Source organism: Silene latifolia, chromosome 5 (genome assembly GCF_048544455.1).
Source record: "Silene latifolia isolate original U9 population chromosome 5, ASM4854445v1, whole genome shotgun sequence".
Taxonomy (NCBI): domain Eukaryota; kingdom Viridiplantae; phylum Streptophyta; class Magnoliopsida; order Caryophyllales; family Caryophyllaceae; genus Silene; species Silene latifolia.
Window position 1 is genome coordinate 72,257,608 of NC_133530.1, and position 26,366 is coordinate 72,283,973.

At 39.3% G+C, this 26,366-nt stretch overlaps 1 long non-coding RNA gene and 1 other non-coding gene across 2 annotated transcripts; both read right to left on the minus strand.

Moving 5' to 3' along the window:
- Positions 1-10,792: 10,792 nt before the first annotated feature.
- Positions 10,793-13,459, minus strand: LOC141656153 (uncharacterized). The gene is made up of 2 exons (XR_012548392.1): positions 12,587-13,459; positions 10,793-11,281 (listed from the first exon to the last, which is right to left on the minus strand). It is a non-coding gene; the product is annotated as an uncharacterized LOC141656153 (long non-coding RNA).
- Positions 13,460-18,487: 5,028 nt separating this feature from the next.
- On the minus strand, positions 18,488-18,594 carry LOC141658186 (small nucleolar RNA R71). The gene has a single exon (XR_012549087.1). It is a non-coding gene; the product is annotated as a small nucleolar RNA R71 (small nucleolar RNA).
- Between the last annotated feature and the right edge of the window lie 7,772 nt (positions 18,595-26,366).

The following is a 26,366-nucleotide window of genomic DNA, read 5'->3' on the forward strand; positions in this document are numbered from 1 at the left end:
CGATCTAACCAATGAACCTAACCTAAGAACTAGGATGGCCTTGTCTTGGCCGTGAGGGTGGTCGTGGTTTGGGCCGTGAGCTTGGCCGTCTTCTTTGTCTTTCTTGCTTCGTTTTTTTATACCTTTTGTTCCTCGTTGTTTCGTTGCTTGTAATTTGTAATTTGTTTATCGAGTTGTAATTTTCGAGCTTGTTTTACTTTTATTGCGTCAAAACCTCTTCAAAAAACCTTAGTCTTGTTTGGTTAGATGGTTGTTCCCCAATGCTTGTAGGAGCGTAGTAAACCGCATGTTGTTTAAAGCAACATGGCCCGGTTTATGCTAATGCATGCTTTGGTGCGTAGCCTTATGCCTAATTCAATGAGATTAAGTGAAAGCACGCATTACGAGGAGTGACCCAAAGCCGTGTGTCATGTAGGCCGTGAGTCACCCCTTTGTGCACGGTTTTCTAGGCCGAATGGCCGTGTATTGCGTCGTGTGTATAGCGTTGTATTTAGATCGAGTTGTATCTTTAATTTATCGTTGCGTCGGCATGAAATGCCTGGTTTGTAATAGGTAGATCCCAACGGCTCCCCCATTCCCCCTTTAAGCCTTGTTTGCTTTGTATGTTGTTAGATTAATCAACCCACATGCTAAATTACAACTTTGACAAAGTTAGTTTAGTTGCATCTAAATCGACATAGAAACTTCACATGTTAGGGTTTTGAAAACAATGTTTGCATTTCATATATCGTAGTAGCTATGACCTTGTTTGAAATCCATACTTGACTTAGTAGAGGCCGTTATTGACGGGCGGGGTTGGGTGTCCTTATGGGCTTCCCAACACGTACCCTCACCCCTTACTCAAGATCTATGGTTTGTGGATCCGACTAAATGCCATTGGATTACGAGAGTCATTCAAATCGAGTGATATAGGGTACAAGTCTTTATCTTTAATCACTCGTAGTCGATGGGCTTTATGCTTTTCGATGAAAGGTGTAAAGTTGACTTGAACGGTTCCAAGTTCCCAAAAAACTTGGTGGCGACTCTAATTTGTCTTAATTCGATTCGAAAGAACCTCGAGTCGATTATGCCTAGTGTGGATCCGCGGACGCAGATTCCGAGGGCCTTGTCCTGATTTGGCGACTCATTTGGGAAAAGAGGACTAGTTACACTTTGTTTCTAGGGTCTTTTCCTCCGAGGTGAAACTTGAAAAGAAAGTATTGGAAAGTAAAACATTACTCATAGTGCTACGATTCATGCATAAACCCTTAAGGATTTTCCCGGGCCGTCCCAGCGTTTCTTCGTGATGCGTGGGGGGCGACGTCCCACTATGCTAGGAAGCTGCACATTGCTCGCTTCCACTTCACCTCGCGTGGTTCTTGATGGTGGGGACGATCTTCTAGGTACTCTACCTTAAGACACCTTGCTCTATAAGACCGCAAAAAGATGGAGGGCATAGACCTTCTTGTAGAAGACTTGCCGAGACTTAGAGATGTCTAGGAGCATACATCCTTATAACATGAGAATGACAATGTGCAATTTGTTTTCCGAGTCTTTTGAAATTTCCCATGTCCTTTTCAAAACCGAACTTTTGAACAACTTACTTTCGAAATAGCATGGTTTTAAAAACGCGGAATCTTTGCCCAAATAGGACTAGAATTTTCGGCCCAAAATGAGCTTTTAGTCAAAGCATCTGCCCATTTCAAATCTCATTTTCGAATCAATCTTTCGTTTTTTCAAAACCAATCCAAAATGCCCCTCGAACCTCAACCAAGCATGAAATGCGTCAAGTCGTGTCCGGGTCATGGCCGTGTTAGGCCGGGTGTGTTTCGCTCTAAGAGTCTAGAACACGACCTTGTCGGGTCGCCCAAGCTCACCTCTTGGGCCTTGAGTCATGTTGGTCGACCTTTTGGTCTAGGATAGTCCATAAAAACGCCCAAGCTAGGCCATTTAGGGCGTTTCACCCGAACCTATGGGCTATGTTAGTCCAATCACGGGTTTAGCCACACCGAGTCCGGTTTATAACCGATTTATGATGAGTTTGAGTCATGTCGTTTTGTCGAGTCTAAAATGAACCAAGGTCTAAATCCAACCGTGAGTCGAACCTTTGGTTAGTCAGTCTCAAGTCGAGTCTTTGTTTGAGTCAAGTTGGGGTCGTGTCCTTAAGTGTGCAGGGGCTCTTACTTTAAATATTGACTCGATCGACGGGGTTTTCTTGTAGAAAGGTGCCAAAAACCCGACGTCAAGCAATGGAAGATCTTTGTTAACAAGCTTACCGAGGCCGTGAACCTCATGATGACCCGAATGGATGCAATCGAATCTAAGCTGGGTGAAGATTCCCTCCACCATCGATGATCGGAAAAACGGTTCAAGTTCATCGAAGACCGTTTGAAACTCTCCAAGGGGAAGAACATTCACTATGAGAATGCTAGGGCCTATACCCGGTGCGGGATAAGTTGCCCATGAACATGGTACTCACGACATCCCAAAGTTTAAGGGCACGAAGATCCAGTCCACCATGTTAAGGCCTATAAGGGTACTTAGCAAGAAGGGAGTATTGACATGCTCTCTGAAATTTTCGCTCAATCTCTGGATGAACACCAGAAGGCGTGGTTCTATAATCTGGACCTTAAGAACTTCCCCACTTTCGAAGATATTACGGTGGAGTTACGTAAGCACTATCTTCGACAACGTCGAGATTCAAACCAACATAAGAACTTTGGAGGTTATGACACAAAAGGAAAAAGAGGGCTTTCCTGAATTCCTCGCAAGATGGCGCGCTGAAAGCGTGAAACTAGCTAAGAAGCCTGATGAAGTTGAAATGGTAGATAAGTTCGTGAAGAATTTACGACCTATTTACCGCAATGCTCGAAATACCGAATTTTGGCTCTTTCAAAGAATTGATAAGAATCGGGATAAAGGTAGAAGATGATGTCATAAGGCGTAGACCGAAAAGCCGAAAGGATACCAAGGGGCCTCATCGTCTAAGGCCAAGGCCCCAAAGAACGACCCATATTGATGAAGCCATCAATCTCTTAGAAGGGCAATCGAAGAAGTCGCAGCGCCAAACACCTAGGGCATTCACCGATATCGGATGCACTTATACATACGCTCTCCAAAGGCTCATAGCCCAAGGAAAGCTGAAGCCTATTGGTCCAACTCCGGATCCACCTGCTGAACAACAAGGCAAATGGTACAAACCGAATGCCTACTGTGCTTTCCATCAAGGAAAGGGACACGATACTGAAAGGTGCTTTAGACTAAAGCACGAAATTCAAGACATGATTGAGAATGGAACACTCCCAATCCCAACTGTTGAACCCAATAACATCACCAATCCATTTGGCGATCACGCCAACTTTGTTTCTGTCGAAGACAATGTCGATTATTCCCATCTTATCCGCCCATGTCACTTGAAAGGGGTGTTTATCGGGAAAATATTTATGGATTGCTTTGAATTCTTTCCAAACCCGAAGAATGAAATTCAAGTCGGGAGTCTTGCTCTAGAGTGTACTCCTCTCGTTAACGAAGTTAATAAAAGACAATTCGATTCACCAACCTTCATCACTGGCGTAGATCCTCAGAGGACTACCTCGGGATGGAGGCCGACCATCAAAGGGATCAAGGACAAGAGCCGAGCATCTAAGCTGACAGCTGAACAAGAGAAAGCTCAAGACCAGATTTGAAAATTATGAGTCGGGATCTGTTTTCTTATCTTAGTCGAGTCGAGTCTAGGACTTTCTTTTCTTGAATTTGAGTCGTTTGTTCCACGATGACCTAGGGTGTGTCCTAGGAATCGTTCTTCGAGTCTGTTAAGCATTTGTCTTTCCAATAAAAGGTTGCAGTTTCGTTTCCCAATATGTCTTGTTTCCAATCCTCAATCATTCTGAAAGCATGATTAAACGCACAACACACTCAAAGGAATCCCTGGGGTAGAAATATGTCCTGTTTCAAAATGTAAGGTACACTAGGATCCCGTGTTTGATTCCTTTACCTATTCCATGTCTGGCGGTAGAAAACCTCCATCTGAACCAATGTTTGTGACAAGCTTTTAGATGATTCTATGACGAACCCGGACTAGCTCCTTGTTTCCCCTATCGATGATGGAAGGCAAGCCTTTTCCCCAACAAAATCATCCCATCTCGAAGAGAGAAGATATCAACCCGTTCTAACAAAGAATTGTTAGTTCCTACCCAAATTAGTTGGCGAAGCCCAGTTTTCAAGGTGTATCCATTTATGACTAAGAGAATGAATAGAAGATCATTTTCAAAGAGAGAAAAAAGATGAAAAAGAATGAAAAATGAGAAAAAGAGAAAAATTGGAAAAATGAAAAAAAATGAAAAAAAAAAAGAAAAATGAAAAAAGATGAAAGAAAAAGAAAAAAGGAAAAAAGATGTTGAAGTTATTGCGGAATGCTTTTTGGTTGAATGTCGAAGTTACGGAAGCCAGAAGTCAAGTCAAGTACCCATAGTTGAAGTTCAATGGGCGAAGCCCAAAAGCTTAAGTAGTAACCTCTTTACCCTCTAAGTACTTTCTGAGACGATTCAAAGGGATAGTCGGGAATTTTGAGAATTATTCCGCTTGTGTTGTTTGACCTTTAGGGTCCGGACATGGAAATTTGAACCCACATCATTTTTCAACCCATTTGCACTCGTGGTTCATCAAACCCGAGACACCCATTCCAACCACATCAGCAGCCATAGCCCTTGGCCTTAGCACCACGAAACGAACCTTCAGAATGATAGTTTACCTTGCGAACCTATTTTTACCAAGCTCCACATCCCAAAGAACCACAGCCTTTTGTACCAACCCTAGACATGGGATTTAACGGTACTTTACAGGCTAGAATGGGATATGACATGATACCTTAGGTGAAACCTTCGAGTGTGTACACACAATCAAAATGCCATGTTTATGCACCATGATCGAACTACGTCGGATTTGATTTCGCTCCATGCGAATACGTAGGCAGTCCTTCAGAATAAGGGATTCAATCCACTCATCAACCAAGTTGTCATCTTGTCGGTTTCTTACGGGTCTTAACCAAGTACAAATGAAGCCACCTTTGTTTGAGTCGGTCTTAGCACTCAATGTAGGCTAGGATGAGGATATAGGTTCGGATGAATAGTACCGAGTCTCAGAATGAGCTTTATCTAATGGTTTAGGCAAAGATGCCGAGTCATATAGATGCACGTTTGTGTTGGGAACAGAAAATATGAAAAACCCGCTGAAAAGAAAGAAGGCGTGGAAGAAAAATAGTAAAAGCCCGCTGAAAAGAAAGAAGGCGGAGGCAAGAAATGATGAAACTCGCTGAAAAGAAAGGAGGCGAGGAGAAGAGTGACAGAATGTTCCCAACAAGAGTGATGTGTGATGTCTAAGTGTTCTCATAAAATCAATCTGTGTTTAGTGTCTGGGCGAAGCCAACGTTGTTGCTCCGTGAGTTTAATCCACCCTGTCAATGTCAAGTGATCTTGATTCCCATGTGCCCTCGGGAGCACGACCATGCCATACGATATCTCCGTCCCAAGTTCGACGACCTTGTGATTCCCATTTGCCATCTTTTGGCGCCGGAATGGCTAATTTACATTTCTACCCCCAACAAGTCAATAATTGAATTAAAACCCGTGCACACTTACGGTTTTATTTTCCTTTTTTGTTTTACGGTAGCGGGCTACGCCCACGTTGTTTACGAGTCATACGGAGTGTCTGAGTCGTATTTCCTGCTCACCCGTCAAGGTTCGATTTCAAAATGCCAAAGATTTGAATTAGAAATTTCAAAAACTTTTTGCGAATTATGGGATAGATGATCCAAGTAGTGGTGCATTTCAAGTCAAGGTTCAAATCTCAAAGTTCAAAATCAAATTTTGGGTCGACGACCCAACATCCAAGTGATTCATTTGAAATTCAAAATTTGGGTCGATAGCCCAATTATTCAAAATTTTCAACATGTTCAAATTTTGGTCGATGATTGATCTTTCAAACTCAAATTTGGTCGAGGACCCAACATTCCAAGTGATGTCAAATTTAGAATTCGGGTCGATGACCCAATTATTCAAAATTTTCAAATTCAATTTTCGGGCCGATGACCCAATCTTTCAAATAATCTAATTTTAGGATCGATGATCCAAATGTGCTTATGTGATGATTATTGCTAGAACATTTTTGTGCTTCAAATATAGCAGGATATGCTTCAGCGGGGGCTCTAAAGTCTTCGACTTTAGAGCCATTCAAAGCCGTTGGCTTGAGAGACCATTATCAAGATGAAATGGATGACATCCACTCATAATTCAATTCAATACAAGAGTATGAAATGGAAGAATTCCGTAGCTGAAAGCAAATGATGAAAGCGGCGGCAACCTCCTTGGAAAGTCCCGTCCCATTTGGACACATTGAGATGATAAGCTTTGGGCAAATGTCGCAGATGATGAGTTTTGGACATACGCCAGCAGATGATAAACTTTGGGCAAGTGTCGCAGTGGCGAACTACGACGGGTTTGGTTTGATTCCGTCGAGAAACGGATACGTAGGCGCCTAAGGATAAGGCTCAATCCACCATATATGCAATTTTATGGGTCGACGACCAACGATGATAATTTGACACAACAGGAGCAAGAGTCAATCCAACGAAGTTTCGGGTATGATCTCTTCTTATGGTCGAGCTTATATACGCAAGTCTAATGGACTATAAACGACCGAAGAATCCTCGGTGAAAGGGACTGGGGTATACTTTGACTTTCGCCTTGTCCAAGCCTCGGTCAAAGTGGGGGCTCTGTAGATACCCGTATCCGTCGATATTGGAATTTATAGAGAACCCGACAAACACCCGATGATGATAGGACACATGTATTCTTTAGTTGTCATTGTCATTATTTGGGTTCGTTTTACGATGTAGAATGGGCGTCGTCGATAAAGTATTTTATTAATTTAAATGATATTTAAATTAATGTTTCTTAAGTGAGTTCATTTTATTAATTTAAATGATATTTAAATTAAAGTCTTTTTAAAGTGATTTCAATTTAATTTATTTTATTTTGAATTTATTTTCCCAAGTTTATTTTATTGAAAGTAAAATAAATATTTGATTTGAAAAATCATTTTGTGAGTATATTTGGTTTGAAAAATCATTTATTTTAATGTGTTAATTGATTTGAAAAATCGATTTGAAAATCGAAAAGAACTCGTTTTGAACATGTGTTTTTGAACTCGATTTTAGCTCGGTTTTTGAGCCCGTTTCCTTTACGAGTTGGCACGAATTTCGAGTACACTAACCAACCTAGACCACTACCCATCCAACCCAGCTCGAACCCCCTTAACCATGGCCCAAATTCTCGTCCCAAATCCCCCACAAACAGCCCGCAACAAAAGCATGACCCCCTGTTTTGCAGCTCAATCCCGAGCCCAAAACCCGCTCCAAATACCACCAAAACCCGTACCCATTAACCCTAACCCATACCCTAGTAGCCTACCCATATTACCCTAGCTTAATCACCAAGAAAACCCCTCTCAAACCCTCACAAAAGCTGCTGGACAGCAGCTATGCGTGAGCAGGCCCGACTGCCTCTCCCTCTCTTTTACCCTACTTTAACTCCTTATAAATACCACCCCTTCACCATACATTCAGTCCTCTAAGTTCTCCCCACATCCTACCATCACTCACAAGCTTTAAACCTCAGAAACAAACCCTAATTGCCTCTCAAAATCCCTCCACAAAACCGACATACAAACTGAAACTGTTTGTGTGTCTTCCTCGAAAAACAATTCGTTCCTCCCTCAAACCTCCATCAAAACTCGATTTTCTTGTTCCTAATTAACCAAATAACATCCATCTAAACATTAGACAAAGATTTACGAGCCAAATTGCCCTTGAGAGTACACGAAATCCCTCGAAAAACAGAGTGTTATACACTCTGTTTTCGCGGTTTGTTCTTGTCTGTCCAGTTCTGTTTGTGCTCGTTTTTCGTGCCCAATAATTCAAAATGAGCAGGGGTTGCTTTAATATCTATGTTCTCCTCTCTTTCTAGTTTTCAAAACATCTTTTAAATCGAATTTTCGTCGTGAAACGAGGGAGAAATCATCGTTTGAAAGTTGCTGTCCAGATTTGTCAAAAAACGCGTGTTAGCTTTGTTTCTTCGTCGACGACGGCCTCTCGAGATAAAATCTACCATCGATTACGACCCAAGACGGTGTCAACGATACATGTAGGTTGAGGGTGCATCAAATCCTCCTCTTTCTCCTTTTTTATTCCGTTTTTTATGCTTGTTCTTTTATAGTTTGTTTTATTCGTTTATCGTTTTTGTTTATCGATTGTTTAATTAACTATGAAACTAGTTTAGTCCGAGTATGAGTTAAAGTACCACCATGAACACCCGCGTTGACTTGAGATGGGAAAATAAACCGCTACTTCAGTCGGTCGTACACCCCCATCTCATTTACATATCCTCGTGTTCAAGGTAGGGCATAAATAAAACGAATTTCTAACTTCGCTCTTCGCTTTTGACCCCTTTGTTATTTCGGCCAACTCGACACACCCTAGGATCCGTTGTATGTTAGTTTAACCTCTGATTGTTAACATATGACGTATTTAGACGACATTCGATCGTTTTAATAACCTAATTAGACATGTTAGGTGACATCGACATAGCTTTTAAAATCGATTAACAATTCTACAACCTAATTGAATACATCTTTCTTATCACTTGATTTATCGCTAGCATAGGAGTGCGTGATTAGCACCTTCCTATTAACACTCGACGAGTAAGCATCAATCTTATGATATTGTGACCTAATTGGACCCTTTAGACCGTGTAGAATACACACTCGCGCGTTTCTTCTCAATCGATCAACCTGTTTTATAACTTGTTTTCTAACTCGTTTTCTAATCCGTTTCGCAATCATTCGATCTAACCAATGAACCTAACCTAAGAACTAGGATGGCCTTGTCTTGGCCGTGAGGGTGGTCGTGGTTTGGGCCGTGAGCTTGGCCGTCTTCTTTGTCTTTCTTGCTTCGTTTTTTTATACCTTTTGTTCCTCGTTGTTTCGTTGCTTGTAATTTGTAATTTGTTTATCGAGTTGTAATTTTCGAGCTTGTTTTACTTTTATTGAGTCAAAACCTCTTCAAAAAACCTTAGTTTTGTTTGGTTAGACGGTTGTTCCCCAATGCTTGTAGGAGCGTAGTAAACCGCATGTTGTTTAAAGCAACATGGCCCGGTTTATGCTAATGCATGCTTTGGTGCGTAGCCTTATGCCTAATTCGATGAGATTAAGTGAAAGCACGCATTACGAGGAGTGACCCAAGGCCGTGTGTCATGTAGGCCGTGAGTCACCCCTTTGTGCACGGTTTTCTAGGCCGAATGGCCGAAATATTGCGTCGTGTGTATAGCGTTGTATTTAGATCGAGTTGTATCTTTAATTTATCGTTGCGTCGGCATGAAATGCCTGGTTTGTAATAGGTAGATCCCAACGGCTCCCCCATTCCCCCTTTAAGCCTTGTTTGCTTTGTATGTTGTTAGATTAATCAACCCACATGCTAAATTACAACTTTGACAAAGTTAGTTTAGTTGCATCTAAATCGACATAGAAACTTCACATGTTAGGGTTTTGAAAACAATGTTTGCATTTCATATATCGTAGTAGCTATGACCTTGTTTGAAATCCATACTTGACTTAGTAGAGGCCGTTATTGACGGGCGGGGTTGGGTGTCCTTATGGGCTTCCCAACACGTACCCTCACCCCTTACTCAAGATCTATGGTTTGTGGATCCGTCTAAATGCCATTGGATTACGAGAGTTATTCAAATCGAGTGATATAGGGTACAAGTCTTTATCTTTAATCACTCGTAGTCGATGGGCTTTATGCTTTTCGATGAAAGGTGTAAAGTTGACTTGAACGGTTCCAAGTTCCCAAAAACTTGGTGGCGACTCTAATTTGTCTTAATTAGATTCGAAAGAACCTCAAGTCGATTATGCCTAGATTGGTTTTCGAGGGCCTTGTCCACAAAACGATGTTTTTATTTTTCTTTAGAGAAATCTCTCTCCAACTTCACTTTTCATATATTATTTCACAAATAAAAGTCAATATGTATGTAAATATGATTAAAATAACACGTAATACAAAAAATTAATATTTTTTTATTAATTTTTAATATATAGTTATTACAATTAATATGATGAATAGGCTCCGTTAGCCTCATAAGTTCGGATATCTCTTCCCCCAGATTATAATGTCTTGTGTCTTAATTAACCACGCAAAAAAAAAAAACTTAAACTGACTTACTAAATTTCAAATTGTTACATTTTTCATTACTTTAATTAATTCTTATGTACCATACTAAAATGTCTAATCAAATTACAAGAGGCAACATGGTGTTCTTGTTTGACTTTTTAAGTTCATAAAAATGATATTTTGACCATATTTTTTTTAAACAATATATATCGATCTTTTTGGTTAGAATAATTTGCTAAAATATATTTGTATTATCTATGTTTTTTTAATATTATATTATAGTTTTTTTATTATATTTTAAGGTCAAGGTTTTAAATTTCGATCCCGAAAAATCATATGAAATATTCTATGAATAGACGGGAGTTGTAAATGATAATTTTATAGTTACTTGTGAGTTGTGACGTTTTTTAATACTAGTTGTTGCACCGCGCCCTATCGGGCGCGGTGCCCCAATTTGGCAAAATGGTAAGCAAAGTAAGTCGAAGGTACAACAACAAAAACGAACGTGTTATGTAGAAATGGTAAGACCAAGAACTGGTGAAAATGCTTGAAAACACAAGGTCTCAAAATAATTGGAGTACTCAGACAATAGAAGTCAAAATGACGGCGCCACCAAGGCATTACAATAGTTTCCTAAAAAACAAGGTAACAACACGAAAAGACAAAACGAACGCTGACTAACAAAAACATAACACGCTTAGTAAGTCTTGGTCTAATGCTACCATGACACCCGCTTTCTATGGCTACTACAGTCGCAACATGCCACATAAAATATACCAAAGCAAAACTAAAAGGGAAAAAAAAACTTTGTACAATATTCAAGTTCGCTCGACACTTTTTTTGGGGGTTTTGGTATCATGACGAAAGGAAATAGATATGCATGTTTAACAACAATCGTTTCTGGAAAAAGCTACAACTACCAGTAAAATGTTTGCCCCGAAGACAACCGAGCACCCCCTTCGCCAAAATTTGCTGTCATGGGAACTGTATTTACGACTTCAGAGGGCTCATCATTGGGCTTTCCAAACACATTACCGCTTGTCTAGCGCAATGAACATTCTAAGCTTCATCCTCACTCTCCTGTTGAAAGCCAATTAGTATAAGTGAATATGTTGCAACTGTTGGAAAACACATCTTAACCGATTGGGTACAACTGTTTTTTTCTAACAAATATGTGGAAAGAACTATAGCGGTACGTAGTCTTCACATTAGAAAACATTAAAAAATTTGGAGTATCACTGTTCGACAAACTGTTCATTTAGACAATCATATGCTCTGATTCATCAAAAGATTAAACTGCTCGTCTCGAATTTGAGTACATCAAATTAAACAAATAAGGTCACCAAAAATGACCCATGTTTATAGCTATAGTGAATGGTTCAGTTGCAAATTGAGAACATATCTGAGAAGCAGAGGACACCCGAGTGTTGAAACCAATCTCATTTCCCTTTACATCTACACTGAAACCTCTAGGTTCAAGCAAAGCCAAGCTACAAAATTATAATTCAAAGCTGTGGCACAAGACTTGAGACATCCTGTTACTTTGATAGATAGTGTGGTTCTAAGTTGAATTACACTTTTGACCATTTAAGCCCCTTTGTATTCATGGGCACACTTTATTATCAACTTCCTCTATAAAAAAAACTAAGGTTATAATGAGCTTTTGGAGCTTGTAGGCTTTCCTAGTATTTTGGGGATTCAAAAAAAAAAGTAGTGCATGTAGTTGAATTTGTAAGTCTACGTACCAGCACTCAGGTACCTACATCTAGCTACCTAAAACTTTTGCTTATTGAACTCTCAGATTAGCAAACTTGAGGTACAATAATACTGATATGTAACCTCAGTGGACAGGGTTTTTCAGAATGGTTGAAGCTACAAAAGCTTCTACATCCTCAACAAGGACCGTGTAAATAATCTTAATAGGACGGAGGAGAATTTTTGAAGCTACGAGTTTTTATACATCCTTGTACATAATTTTCCTTAGCCGATATGGCCTCCTCAAATAAATACTCCTCAACACAAAATGAACACGCAAAGAAAATGCCACAAGTCCACAACTGACTGAAAATGTCTACCAGAAACCGCATTTCATGTTTGTTCTAATAACCTCACAACAGAATTCTTACTAAATCAAAGCTTCGGTGTTGGACCAAACAATTTTAAGGTATGAATTGTAAGCAGCTATAAAATATCAGAATAAATATGCACTCATAGTGGCTTTTCGAAGAATTACTTATGAAGAAAAACATGAATGTCTGGCCAACATTCAACAGGTTCACCAATATCGTAAAAATTTGACAGAATACCAATATAACACTTCAATATGGTAGGTAAGAAATATGGATGCCGCCCTACATTAGAAAGATCAAAAGGGATGACTATTACCTTTATCATCTCCACAAGCTGATCAACTCCACTCTCACAAGGAAATAGTGGCAGCAAAAAACAAAGTGGCGTTAATATACAGCTACATACACAAAAAAATCACTTAGCATGAAGCAAATTATGTATTGTTGAAAAAATACAGTACTGTCCAAGAAGTAGTTCTGCAACAACACAGCCAGCTGACCAGATGTCAATAGCTGTGGTGTACTATGTAGCTCCAAATATAAGCTCTGAAAGCTCTGGTGCTCTATAGTTTCTAGAGCAGATATAAGATATATTTGGCACGCCTTTTACCTGAACAGCAGGATATTAAAAGTTAGTCAAAGGTCAAGGGTGAACATTTTAAATCTTAGATGCTAGGATAATTAAATAAAATGTTCTCCCTCCCACCCTCTCCCTTCATCATTCCCTCCTTCTCAACTCTCCCTTTTCCTCTCCTTTCCCTCCTCTCCTCTCTCCCTCTGCTCTCCCCGTCTCCCATCTGCCTACATTTCCCTTTCTCGTATGGACCCATCACGAAACTGTTAATTACATGAGTCAATATGATTTCTGAGAGAGAAGAGATTCCAATTTTAATCAAAAGGTAAGAAATTTATACACGTCAAACTAATACTAACATTACCAATCACATCAAAACAAAAGCCCCTAACATGGCTACAACATCACCAAAACCGTCACATAATGTCATCTTCTAGCTTCGATGATTTAGGGTTCTATAGTGAAGATGGTTATGTATAGGTCATAAAATAGGAGAAGGAATCTCCCCTGTTCACTTTATTTTTGACAAACCATTCATTTGGTATACCTTACGAAATACTTTTTGTGATTGAGGTTAATATTTTGGAGTAAAAAAGGAGCAGAGGATGAGGCGTTAAATTTAGACAAATGATTTGTACTCATTATATAGTTGTCACCGCATTTTATGCACAACCACATTCAACCACTCAGGAAAAACATGATTTTATTAAGGAAAAACATAACCACAAATTGCAGTTATCGAACGAAAAATCGGCATATGATACAACCCTTCCACCTCCACAACTCTATAAAACTAATATTCACAATCTTGAAGCTGATTCATCAGTTATCACTTACTACACAAGAAAATGGAAACTTTTAGGTAAAAGAACTAAGAACACACCGGAAAAAAGCCGGTACCAATCAGTCTCAACAGACAAAACGACAAAATGAAGCAACTAAGTTCATAGACCACATTAACTGGTTCCGTAGCAATATTGAAAAAAGATTACAAAATGTCAGATTTATCCCAAGTCCTTCAAAAGAAAGTTATTTGCACGTTTGGTACCTTGCAAGAGCTTAGCATCCTTATGCTCAAACATGCGACGTGCTTCTTCTTCGCAGGAACAACATTACGTATAGCAGCTCCATAGTTCCCGCCTTTTGCTTCCGGACACACTGTGAATGTTATAAGATATATTTGGCACGTCTTTTACCTGAACAACAGGATATTACAAGTTAGTATCTAGAGCATAAATTTACTTATTTTGGCCTCTAAAAGAAAAACCTTCTGATCATAGAGTCTAAGTTTCTGCTTTTTAGTTCTAAGTTGTTTTTGCTGTTAAATGGAAGAATGGTTTGAAGATTCAAGTACAAATCTTGGAAAATTATGATTAAGAAAACCTTAAACAACTATGCAAAAATAGAGGATTTTACAATTAATTGCAGATTATTACAACCCCGTAATTTCACTTCACAACAAATTAAGAAGAGTAAGCATTTAATTAGAATCTATTTAGTGAATATTCTCTCTACTATATAATGTAATCGTTTCTCTTATAGACTCATCGCTTGAATCCGAGGAGGACCTGAGCTGGATAATCAACTACAAATAAAAATAATTGAATCAACTCCAAAATTGAAAGGTTTAAAGAAAACTGACTTGCATATTATCACCTATAGGCCACAACCCAATGTTGTAGCTATACGCTCACATAATTCCATTTGTAAAAATCATTATTAGATTTCAAGTCATAGCATACAGAAATACCTTATCGACTGCTTTGAGTGCTTTCAGAAATAAAACCATAAAACCTGAACTGGAGTCTGATATCCTCCACCTTCAGCACAAACAACTGGCATCACATACCAAAATTCCAAATCTTTAACCTCTTAAATACGAGTAACAAATGAAAGTTATTAAAAATCAGAAATAAAGAAAATGAGAAAGATCAATGAATTGATAGAGTTAATTGGAAGTGAACAAAGAAACATAGGCCAACGTTAGTTTCTGAAGACAGTCAATCCTATTTGTTAATGAAGACAGCTTTTCACTTTCGTTATAACTTTTAAACTTAAAAACGGCTTTTCATTTCATCTTTTAGAGTGCAAACTACTCTAGATATATTCTCAATCTCTGCTTACTACAAAAGCCTAAGAAATCAGAGGTAACAGCCAGAGAGTTAAGCGGAAAGATAGAGCTGTAATTCATGAAATGCATTGTTTTGAGTTGCTCATTTCGTATATACCCGTTTTACCATTATTATACTTACAACTATCCCTAAATTTTTTGGTAATTTCCCAAATGAAACTAAACATGCATCACATAGCGTTGACCCATCAAATTATGGGCCAGAATCACCTCAAAGAGTATGGAAATTAAAAATAAAACACTTCAAATTTAACTGGTATCATGTTCTTCAACTCACAAATGTTCGATAATTTTACATTAATCATCGGCTTGAGAGTTCATAACGTTACCCTTTAGTACAAAAGAGTAGAAATATATAGTGGTAGGGTGACCTTGGTGTAAAATGTTCAATTGCTAAGCAACAAAGTTGGTGTCCTCAACAATTATTGTTGTTGAAAAGTAAGTTAAGTAAATTTACATTAAGACTATTCATATTAGAATGCAAGCATGGAATATGGCCCTGGTCATCTAAGTTAATGCTCATAGACAATATGAGCTACCTCTATTTCACTCTAGAAGAGTATATTAATATCCAAGTAATACCTTTTACATCAATGCTCAACATTCACGGAGTTTCTGCAAGAACTGTATTAACTGAAGTACTAAACTTAGGACAACTCACATAAATGTGGAACTAAAGCCACTCCTTTTCTTATAACATCAGAAGCTGAAGTGGGAGTTGGAATTTGATGGTAGGGTCTTCAATTTTGCCTCTTATAAAGACTGCTGTCGAGTTATAGAGATCGTAGCCGATTGTTCCATTTTGCTCTTTGTAATTCAGTGCTCCTGGACTGTGCATTGGGTTCGTAAGAAGACATTCATCGACCTCTTCCTCTGTCCTAAATGACTTAACCTGCATAAGTAATTACACATCACAGAACTTCAGCATAACCTGTTCTCTTCAAATGCTAATACTCCAACATTCTTGCTAATCGAATTGTATTTTATGCTTACTTAGTTGGTAAATTCATGAGTGGCGGTACTGATGTGACCATTATTTGAGCATATTTAGTCCCCGAATTAGCCTCGTTCCTATGCTTTTTAGTGCATATTTGGGTCATTTACTATCTTTAGTCCTTTGTTTTGCATATTCTTTGAGGTTTTGTTTCCTTGGTAGGAGAGGAGTGCAAACCTTGCATTTTCTTGGCAAAATGAAGCTAAATTGATCGAATCAAATGACCAAGCATCAAAGAGAAGACAAGACTAGAAGGCCTTTGTACATATTATAGTAGATGGGCAATGATGAAGAAATCCTTGCATCCCCGACTAAATCCCGGAGGATTATTGGAAGAAGAAAAGAAGAAAAGAAAGCTGTGACACAATCCGCCCGTCCAACCAAGAAGACGCCCGTCCAAGACGTGAGGAATCCGAGCATCTTTGCAGAAGGGACGCCCATCTAACCACTCGCCAATCCGTTCGTCCAACCTATCAATCCGCCCGTCCATCCACCAGGAAATCCGCCCGTCCCGACACCTTGGACGCCCGGATTCTCTTACAGGCCCACATGACCTTTTCTTCCCTCTATGAAAGATGCGCATATTTATGAAAGACCGGTAAAAAGGAGACCGGCATCTCTTTTGAGAGGAGCGATTCCTCAAGGACTTAATCATCATTTAAGCCCTTAGTAAACCCTAATTTGTGTACCTAATCCCCACTATAAATACCCCATTAGTCTAATTAGATAATCATGTTCTTATTATCAATCTTTAGTGTAGTTTATATCATTCTAATCTTTTCTTAATCTTGTAATCAACTTCTAATCAAATATTAATACACATCTCATTTCCTTAATTTCTCTTTTGTTCATCTTTTATTTTGGGTAATTGAAGATTATCTGGGTTATTATTGGGAGATTGACAACCTTCCAATCAATCATCAAGTACTTCTATTATTCTTTGCTTTATTTTGGAATCATTAGTAGGTATAATCCTCTTAATCCCTTTTTAATTATTGTTAATCATCTTCATTTATTCATCATGTTTTGCTTTGTTAATGTGATTGACAACCTTGTTAGCATGTTAAACTTGATAATGAGTGAGTAGTTTCCTTAATTAGGGTTAATGGGTAATTAGGGGAAACCAACATGGGGAATGATTCATGCTTAATTTAATATGTTTTCATAGTTTATTTGCTTGCTTGTTGTGATCTCAACTTATGCACATGTTATGTTTGATGAAATGCGAGCTTATGAATCCTTGCATTTTTTACCCATCACTTACCTTTTCAATGAGACTTGTAAGACATAAACCAACTCGAGTCTCATTAGACCATGCATATAGTTGATTAGGGAGGATTAAGTCGACTTGTAGGTGTTGTACAATCTAATCGATTCGGCTCCGGGACCCAAACCTTCATAGGATTGTAAGATATAAACCAACTCGATCCATCACAACAATAATTGCTTGCTTATAATTTGAGAATATGTTTGTATGATCAATTCCCATGAATCCCCTATGACCCCATGACACCCTAGTGCTTTTAATCAATTGTTTACATCTCTGTTTAATCATCTTGCTTGTTTACTTTTATTTCTATTTAGTTTAGTGATCTTCTCATCTCAACCCCAAATTGTGACACCTCTAGACACCGCTACTTGCAATCGAAAATCCTACATCAATACCCGTCCCTTGGGATCCTACCTTTACTTGCCTCTTTACTAATAGTAGAGTTGTTTGTGAAGTTATAAATATTGTTTTGGTCTAGGTGCTCTTAACGACAAGTAACCGAAAACTAAATCTCCAAGTGAGTAAAGCCGACCAAAAATGGCGCGTTCGGGACGGTGTTAACTTGATTTGATTTTCTTAGATTGTTATTAGTTGTGTCTTTCTTTGCCTTGGGGAAGTAAAACTCCTCAAGGTTTGTTCTAATTATTTTCAAGTTGTTTGATATTTTGCATGTTTAGAAGATCACAAGGTAACTTGTTACCCATTGATCATGAAATTGAAAGGACTTTGACAAACAATAGAAGACTTGCTAGAGGTACTTTGAGAGGTATTGGTGAGGTTGTAGATATTCAACCAAATACTATTGAGTTCATCAACCCTTTTGCAAGAGAAGGTGAGGAGAACCCAACACAAAATCCAACACAAAATCAACCCACAATGCCTAAATTTTTATCACATTCCGTACCAACCAAGGAGAACCTACCCAATGGTACTCCCACACCACAACACCTAACCAGGAATTTCATTGTAAAATCCGCATTTATCCAATTAGTCGAAAGAAGCCAATTTGGGGGGATGCCTAGTGAAGACCCTCACTCACACATGGAAACTTTTTGTGACTATTGTGATGCGATTTCACAAACCGGTGTGACTCAAGACCAAATTCGATGGGTCTTATTTCCTTTTTCTCTAATCGGCACCGCAAAACAATGGTTGAAAAGCCTTGATAAGGCTACTCTTGGAATTGAATCTTGGAAGAAATTGGCTCTAGCTTTCTACAAAAAATTCTACCCTCCGGAAAAGACTAACATGCTAAGAGCTCAAATTACGGGTTTCAAGCAAAGGGATGAAGAATCTTTGTATGAAGCTTGGAAGCGGTTCAAAGTAATTTGTCGCTCACGTTCTCATCATGGACTTAGCGAGTGGTTCTTGGTACAACAATTTTGGAATGGTCTTTATGAAGACTCAATAAACATTCTAAACATGGGATCAAATGGTATATTCACCGAAGTTGACGATAATCAAACTTGGAACAAGATTGAGGAAATGGCGGTCCATAATTCACAATATAGTAGACCTCGCAAGGCTACTAGAGGAGGAAAGCATGAAGTGGACTCTATTACTCAATTGGGTGCTCAACTTAGTGCTCATATTGATACCATTAACTTGAAGTTTGAGAAGGCTATGGCTAAACTTGAGGAAGCCTCAAAATCACCAAAGCATCATGTTAATGCCATGGTAGGATCTTCATCAATCCCAAGTGGGATATGTGAGAATTGTGGAACTTTGGGACATGACCAAAGTGAATGTAGGGGAACAAATGAACAAGTGAATGCTTTTCAAGCATACAAGAGTGGTACCCCTTATTCCAACTATTATAATGAAAACACCAAATTCCACCCAAATCTCTCATACAAAAGCCAAAATGTTCAAAACCCTCAACCAACATACACCCAACCTCCCATGAGAAACCAAAATCAAAGACCCTTTTTCAACCAAAACCAAGGTTACCAAAATCAAAATCCATACAATCAACAAAATGACCAAGGTTTTGATGTTCAAAAAGTGGTCCTCCAAATCCAAAAGAATCAACAATAGTTTTTCACTCAAATGCAAAAGGATAGCCAAGCAAAGGACATCACCATCAACAACATCCTAGCCCACACAAAAATGTTGGAAACTCAATTGACCCAACTAGCATCTTCAAACTCTCAAAGGCAAAAGGGGCAATTACCACCTCAAAGTAATCCCCCAAGACATGAAACGGTTAGTGCCATTCACTTGAGGAGTGGTACGAGATATGAAGGACCAAAGAAGCAAGTTGGGATGAAGTTGTGGAAGCTAGTGACAAAGAAAAAGTTGTGCAAAACTCCAAGGAAGGAGAACCAACAAAAGAAGAAGTATCAAAGAAAAGTCAAGAAAAAGCCAAGGAGAAGGAGCCCATCGTGATTAGACTTTCATTCCCAAGTCGTGAAGCTAAGCCTAAGTTTGATGACCAACTTGGAAAATTTATGGAAATTGTGAAGAATTTGGAAGTCTCGATTCCTTTTACGGAATTAATCAATCACATGCCGGCCTATGCAAAGTACATGAAGGACATCCTTACGAAAAAGAAGTCGATCCGGAAGCTTGAAACTATCGCCTTCACTAAGGTGAGTAGTCCGAAACTTAAAGACCCGGGAAGCTTCTCAATACCGTGTACCATTGGCGACACCACGATCAACAAGGCTTTGTGTGATCTAGGAGCAAGCGTGAGTGTTATGCCGTATTCAGTTAGTAAAAGGTTAGGGATGGGAGAGCTTAAATGTACCAACATCACACTCCAAATGGCCGATAGATCGACGAAGACACCGTTAGGGATATGGGAAGATGTTCCCGTAAGAGTTAGGAAATGTTTCATCCCGGTGGACTTTGTCATCGTTGACATGGAAGAAGACTCCAACCTTCCGATCATTCTAGGTAGACCTTTCTTGCACAGCACGGGTGCGGTGATAGATGTGAAGCACGGAGAGCTTACTCTAGAAGTGGGAGACGAGAGGATAACTTTCAATCTTGACAAGACCATGAGAGCTCCCCGTTTGCATGAACCATGCTTTATGGTTGATCACTATAACCGGAAGGATGATAGGAAGAAGTCAGAATTCCAATGGAAAAAGAAAGTTGATGATGCTCCATTCAAAGAGCAAGAGAATAGTAACAAAGAGAGCTTGAAAAGCTCACCCATGACAAGTGAAGAAGATGGCCTCATTGGCCAAAACAAGAAAGAAGGAGAGTTGTCTCTATCAACTCAAGAGATTTTCAATGATCAAGTAGACAAAGTTTGCGGTCTTTGGGATGATGAGTTCGAAGGGATATTCAATCCCTACATTGGTAATGCTATGAACCAAGACCATCATGGAGAACAACAAGTGCAAAAGATCAAAAATAACAGAGAGAGAGAATGAATTCTAGAGGGAGAAAATCCTCTCTAGGAAATTAGGGTTTCTGTTGCACCATGGCAAAGAAACCACGATCAAAATCTTCTCTCAACAAGCACAAATTACAATCAAAGGCAAAATTACGACTTTTGTTTACAAATACGACTGATCATAACCTAGATAATAGTGATAACAGTGACGAAATGAGGGAACCAACTGATTTAGTGATTCCTAGTTGTTCTGAAGGTCCTGAGATTCCGCAATCCTCTGATGCGAAGACTACTCGTTCGGTTGGTGAGATTGTGGGGATTCCAGTCTTGAATTTAGATACTGTGGTTGGAAACATTGAATCTGAAGAATCTGAAGTCTCTGAGGCAGAGGATGAACCTGTACCTGAAGAATCTGGATGGACTCAGGTTGCTGGTAAGCGTCGTTCTAATTCTCCTAAGAAATCTATTCAAATTACTCTTGAAGACGTTAAACCAGAACTTGAATATTGGTCAACAGCGGTCATCTGCTATGTGTTGGGGGATAATCCTCAATGGGTACAGTTGTCTGGCTTTATTAAGACTATTTGGGGTCAATATAAATATGATAAAGTGTCTTTCTTGCCTAATGGGGCGTTTCTGGTTCATTTTCCGACTATGGAGTGTAGAGACCTGGTCTTGAAGCAGGGTTTTCCAATGTTTGGGAACAAACCTCTGATTGTTAAACCATGGACTGAAACTGACTCTATGGCTAAGGAACCTGTCAAGGCAGTACCAATTTGGCTTCGTTTATGTGGATTGGGTCTTAAATTCTGGGGGGCATCTAGTCTGAAGAAAATTGCATCTCTTATTGGTAAGTTTATGCGTGCTGATGCTTCTACTATGGATAAGACCAAAATTGGATATGCTCGGCTTATGGTGGAGGTTGAAATAGGGCAGGATTTCCCGGATAGAATTTCTTTTAAAGATGAAAAAGGGGAAGATGTCAGTGTTAGTGTGGAATATGAGTGGAAACCAGTAAGTTGTGGAGCTTGCAAAGGGATTGGTCACACTAAAGAGGCTTGCATTAAGAAGGCTGCTGCACCACGCATAATTCAGGTGTGGAGGCCAGTGGTGAAAGCCCCTGGGCCTGTGGCTCCTCCTTCACAACCTCCTGTAACAGTGGAGCCAGTCCCTGAGACTCCTTTTGGTGGTCCTACTCATCATGATTCTTCTAGGATACCTATTGTTAGCCCTATTCTTCAGGTCACTAGACAGGAATTGGTGAGCAATCCTTCTATCAGTCCTGGCAAATCTTATGCTGAGGCTGTGTCTCCAACTAAGGATAAGGGGAAAAGTATTGATCATGTGTCTGGGGAAGGTGGTGAATCGTCTTCTAGTGGTAATGGATAAAGTTGGTTTTTGGAATGTTCGTGGAATGAATAACCCAAATAAACAGCTTGATATTAAGAGATTTTTATATCAGAATAAGGTTGGTTTATTTGGCTTAGTGGAAACTAAAATAAAAGAGCATGACTTCTTAAATGTTCTACATAGATTAGGTCCTTATTGGGAGGGAGTTAATAATAATAGTCATCATCCTGGAGGACGAGTTTGGTTAATGTGGCTTCCTCAATTATTCTCTATTCAGCTTCTTGCTAGCTCTGATAAACACATTACTGTTGAGGCTACTGATCTTAGTTATGGAGATTCTTTTTGGTATACTGTGGTTTATGGTTTCAATTCTGAAGGGGAGAGGCAGAGTTTATGGAGTCATCTCAATACTCTTAAAGATAATTGTTCTAAACCTTGGTGCATATGTGGTGATTTTAATTCTTTACTTAACTATAATGAGAGGCTTGGGAGTGATGTGTCTTGGAATAAAATCAGAGATTTTAGGCAGTGTGTGAGTTATTGTGAAGTTACTGATATTCAGGCTTATGGTTCCTTCTTTACTTAGAACAATAAGCAGGATCCTTCCACAAGAGTTTTTTCTAGAATTGACAGATTTATGGTTAACATTGACTGGATGCTTCTTTACCCTGATAGTAAGGCCTATTTCATGAATGAGGGCAATTTTGATCATTGTCCCTGCATTGTCTCTAGGAAACCTGATACACCTGCTAGGAAACCTAGCTTCAGATATTTCAACATGTGGAGTCTTGACCCTCAGTTTAAAGATATTGTTCAACAGGAATGGAATAGCACTGTGGTGGGGGTCAAAATGTATCAAGTGGTGACTAAGCTTAGAAATTTGAAGAAACCACTGAAGCTTCTTAATAAGAATAGGTTTTCTGATGTGGAACGAACTGCTGATATGGCTAGAGTTGTGTTAGATGATTTGCAGTCCCAACTCCATCAACACCCTCATGATACCCAAATTAGTATTGCTGAAAGAGAGGCTGCTGCTTCTTATACCATTTTACAGAATGCAAAACTTAGTTACTTGAAACAGAAATCCAAAGCTGATTGGTTGCAGGGGGGTGATGAAAACTCCAGATATTTTCATAGTCACATAAAACAGAGGCAAATTCAGAACAAAGTTTTCCAGATTAAAGATGTTCATGGGAAGATTCATCAGGATCCTCAAGACATTGAGAGTGCTTTCTTGGAGTATTATGTTGGCCTTTTGGGGACTAGCAAGGTTACTACTAAAGTTCATAAAGCTACTGTTCGCTCTGGTAAAGTAGTTGATGCTTCCTTGGCTAACATCCTTTTACAGCCTGTTACTTCTGAGGAAATTAAGGATTGCTTTTTCTCTATTCCAGCTTCTAAAAGTCCTGGTCCAGATGGTTTTAATAGTCAGTTCTTTAAGGACTCTTGGGACTTGGTGGGGCCTGGCATTTGTGATGCTATTAAGGACTTTTTTTCTACTAGTAAACTGCTCAAGCAACTCAATACCACCAATATTACTCTTATTCCCAAAGTCAGTAATCCTACAAGTGTCCTTGAATTCAGACCTATAGCCTGTTGCAATACTATTTACAAATGTATTGCTAAGCTTCTTTGCAACAGGTTGGGGAGTGTCTTGCCTGATCTTGTGAGTGTTAATCAAGGGGGATTCATCAAAGGCAGAAATATTGTTGAGAATGTCCTTATTTGTCAGGACCTTGTGAGGTTATACAATAGGAAAGCTGCCTCCCCTAGGTGCCTTGTCAATATTGATTTGAGGAAGGCTTATGATAGTGTTGAGTGGGACTTCCTTTCTCAGATGCTTCATCATCTTAAGTTTCCTGAACAGTTCATTGGGTGGGTTATGAGCTGTGTTTCTTCTCCTACATATTCCTTGACTCTTAATGGAAATTCTTTTGGTTTTTTCAAAGGTAAACGTGGTCTTAGACAAGGTGATCCTCTATCCCCTCTCCTCTTTACTATTTGTATGGAGTATCTATCCAGGATTCTCAATGTGGTAGGGCATCAAGATGACTTTAGATTCCATCCTTTGTGTGGTCATTTGAGACTGAATCACCTTTTATTTGCTGATGACCTCCTTCTCTTCTCCAAAGGCACTGATACTTCTATTATGTGGATCCTAAGGGCTTTTGCTACCTTCTTAGCTGCATCTGGTTTAAGCCTTAACAAAGAGAAGACTGAAATTTATTTCAATGGTGTTAAACCTCAGACTGTGGAGGATATCTTGCAGATTTCTGGGTTTAAAAAGGGATCCCTGCCCTTCAAGTATCTGGGGGTTCCTATCTCATCTAAGAAGCTCACTAAAGCTGAGGGGAGGAAGCTTATGGACAAGATTACTGCTAGGATTAGATCTTGGGGGGCTAACCATCTGTCTTATGCTGGTAGACTTACATTGGTCACCTCAGTTCTACAGTCCTTGCATTCATATTGGTCGACTATCTTTTTAATTCCTAATGGTATTATGAATAGGATTGACAACCTGTGTAGGAATTTCTTATGGGGAGGCAAGGACTCTTACTTACGTGCTCCTACAGTGAGTTGGGATAAATGTTGCCTACCCAAAACTGAAGGTGGCTTGGGGATCAAGCACTCTAAAAATTGGAACAAGGCATTGCTTGGGAAGTATGTTTGGTGGATTGCCTCAAAGAAAGATCACTTGTGGGTGAAGTGGGTTTCTCATGTTTATTTGAAGGGACTTCACTGGACCAACTATGATCCCCCACCTGATTGTAGTTGGTCTTGGAAAAAAATTGCACATATTATGGCCATATTTAGACCTGCTTACTCTGTTGATTGCTGGATGGGGAAGCAGGCTGAGTATTCTGTTAAAGAAGGGTACAACTGGCTAAGAGGCTCTAATCCTGAAGTTAGTTGGTGGAGAGTCTGCTGGTGTTCTATGAATGTTCCTAAAGCTTCATTTATATATTGGGCAGCTACTCTAGGCAGGTTGCTTACTAAAGATAGACTGGCTCGTATGGGTGGTGTCTCTGACCTTAGCTGCTTTCTCTGTGCCAGTCATGGTGAATCTCATGCCCATCTATTTTTTGACTGCTGTTTTTCTACCAGATGTGTGCAGATTCTGCAACATAAGCTTCAGTTTTCGTTTGATCCTCGTGATCTGGTCAGCTGGTTTAAAAGAGGGAGAAGGAATAGTCTATTGGTGAGAAGGGTCACTTGTGCTTGTTATGTTCAACTGGTATATCTTATTTGGCAGGAGAGGAACAAAGCAAGATTGTACTCCAAAGTCACCCAACCTGATATTATTGTTAAGCAAGGAATTCAGACAGTGTGCACTCGGTTTAGAACAAGAAACAATTCTGCTATTACTAGAGATGATGAAGCGTGGATCCAACATTTGACTCAATAGTTTGATAGATGTTAGTAGGACATTTTTGCGTATACTAGATAGATACTGGATGTAATCAGTTACATATACGAACGTTTTGTACTCCTTGTTGATGATTAATAAACTTAACCTTTCCCAAAAAAACAACAAGTGCAAAGACCCATTGAGGATCTTTATCATGATAATGAACAAGCTTTCGACTACTTCTTCAAGGTGTTGAGTAACATCAACAACACCTTGAACATGCCCCCTTGACATCTCACATTGGATGAGAGTTTGGTGGAGTCCTCCCTAAACCACCATTTGTAAATATTCTAACTCCCTAACTTGCATTTCAATTTTTACATTGCATCTTTGTCATTTTTGGATTTATATTTTTGTGCCTTGATCAAGATATTCATCACTTTTGAGAGAAGTGAGGGAGGGACTTATGATTTTATTTATGTGTAGTGCTTTGACTTAGTGTGGGGATAGCAATTGCCTAGGCTATTCATGCCTTTGTAGTGCCCCTATAATGAAGAACACAAGCATTGAAGAATGAAAATGATACGGGTTAAGCAGTACCCACGGATGGACCTGAATCCGTGTGGACAGGGAGGAATCCGAGCGTCTCATGAGAGAATCCGCTCGTCTTGAAGAACCCGAGCGTCCAATGTCACCAGACGTTGTCTGGCTGAGCTGTGGAATTAAAAAAAATGGTCTGTCACAGAATCCGAGCGTCCCAGATCCTAATCCGCTCGTCTCTGCTGCTGTTTTCAAAATTAACGGGTCTTTTAAAACCCCTTCCCTCATTCATTTTCATTTATTCTACATTCAAACACTACCCTCAACACAAAAACCCCAAAAACCTTCATCCTCTACATCTATAAAACAAGATTTCCTCAACCAAATTCAACAAAATCAAATCCAAACTTCCTCACAACAAAAATTAATCACTCCTTTTACAACAACAATTCATTCAAATACCAAAATCTTCAACCTTTGAGTCGATTTTTAAGATACAAAGCAACATTCTTTCATCTTAAATCGATTTGGGCATAACTAAA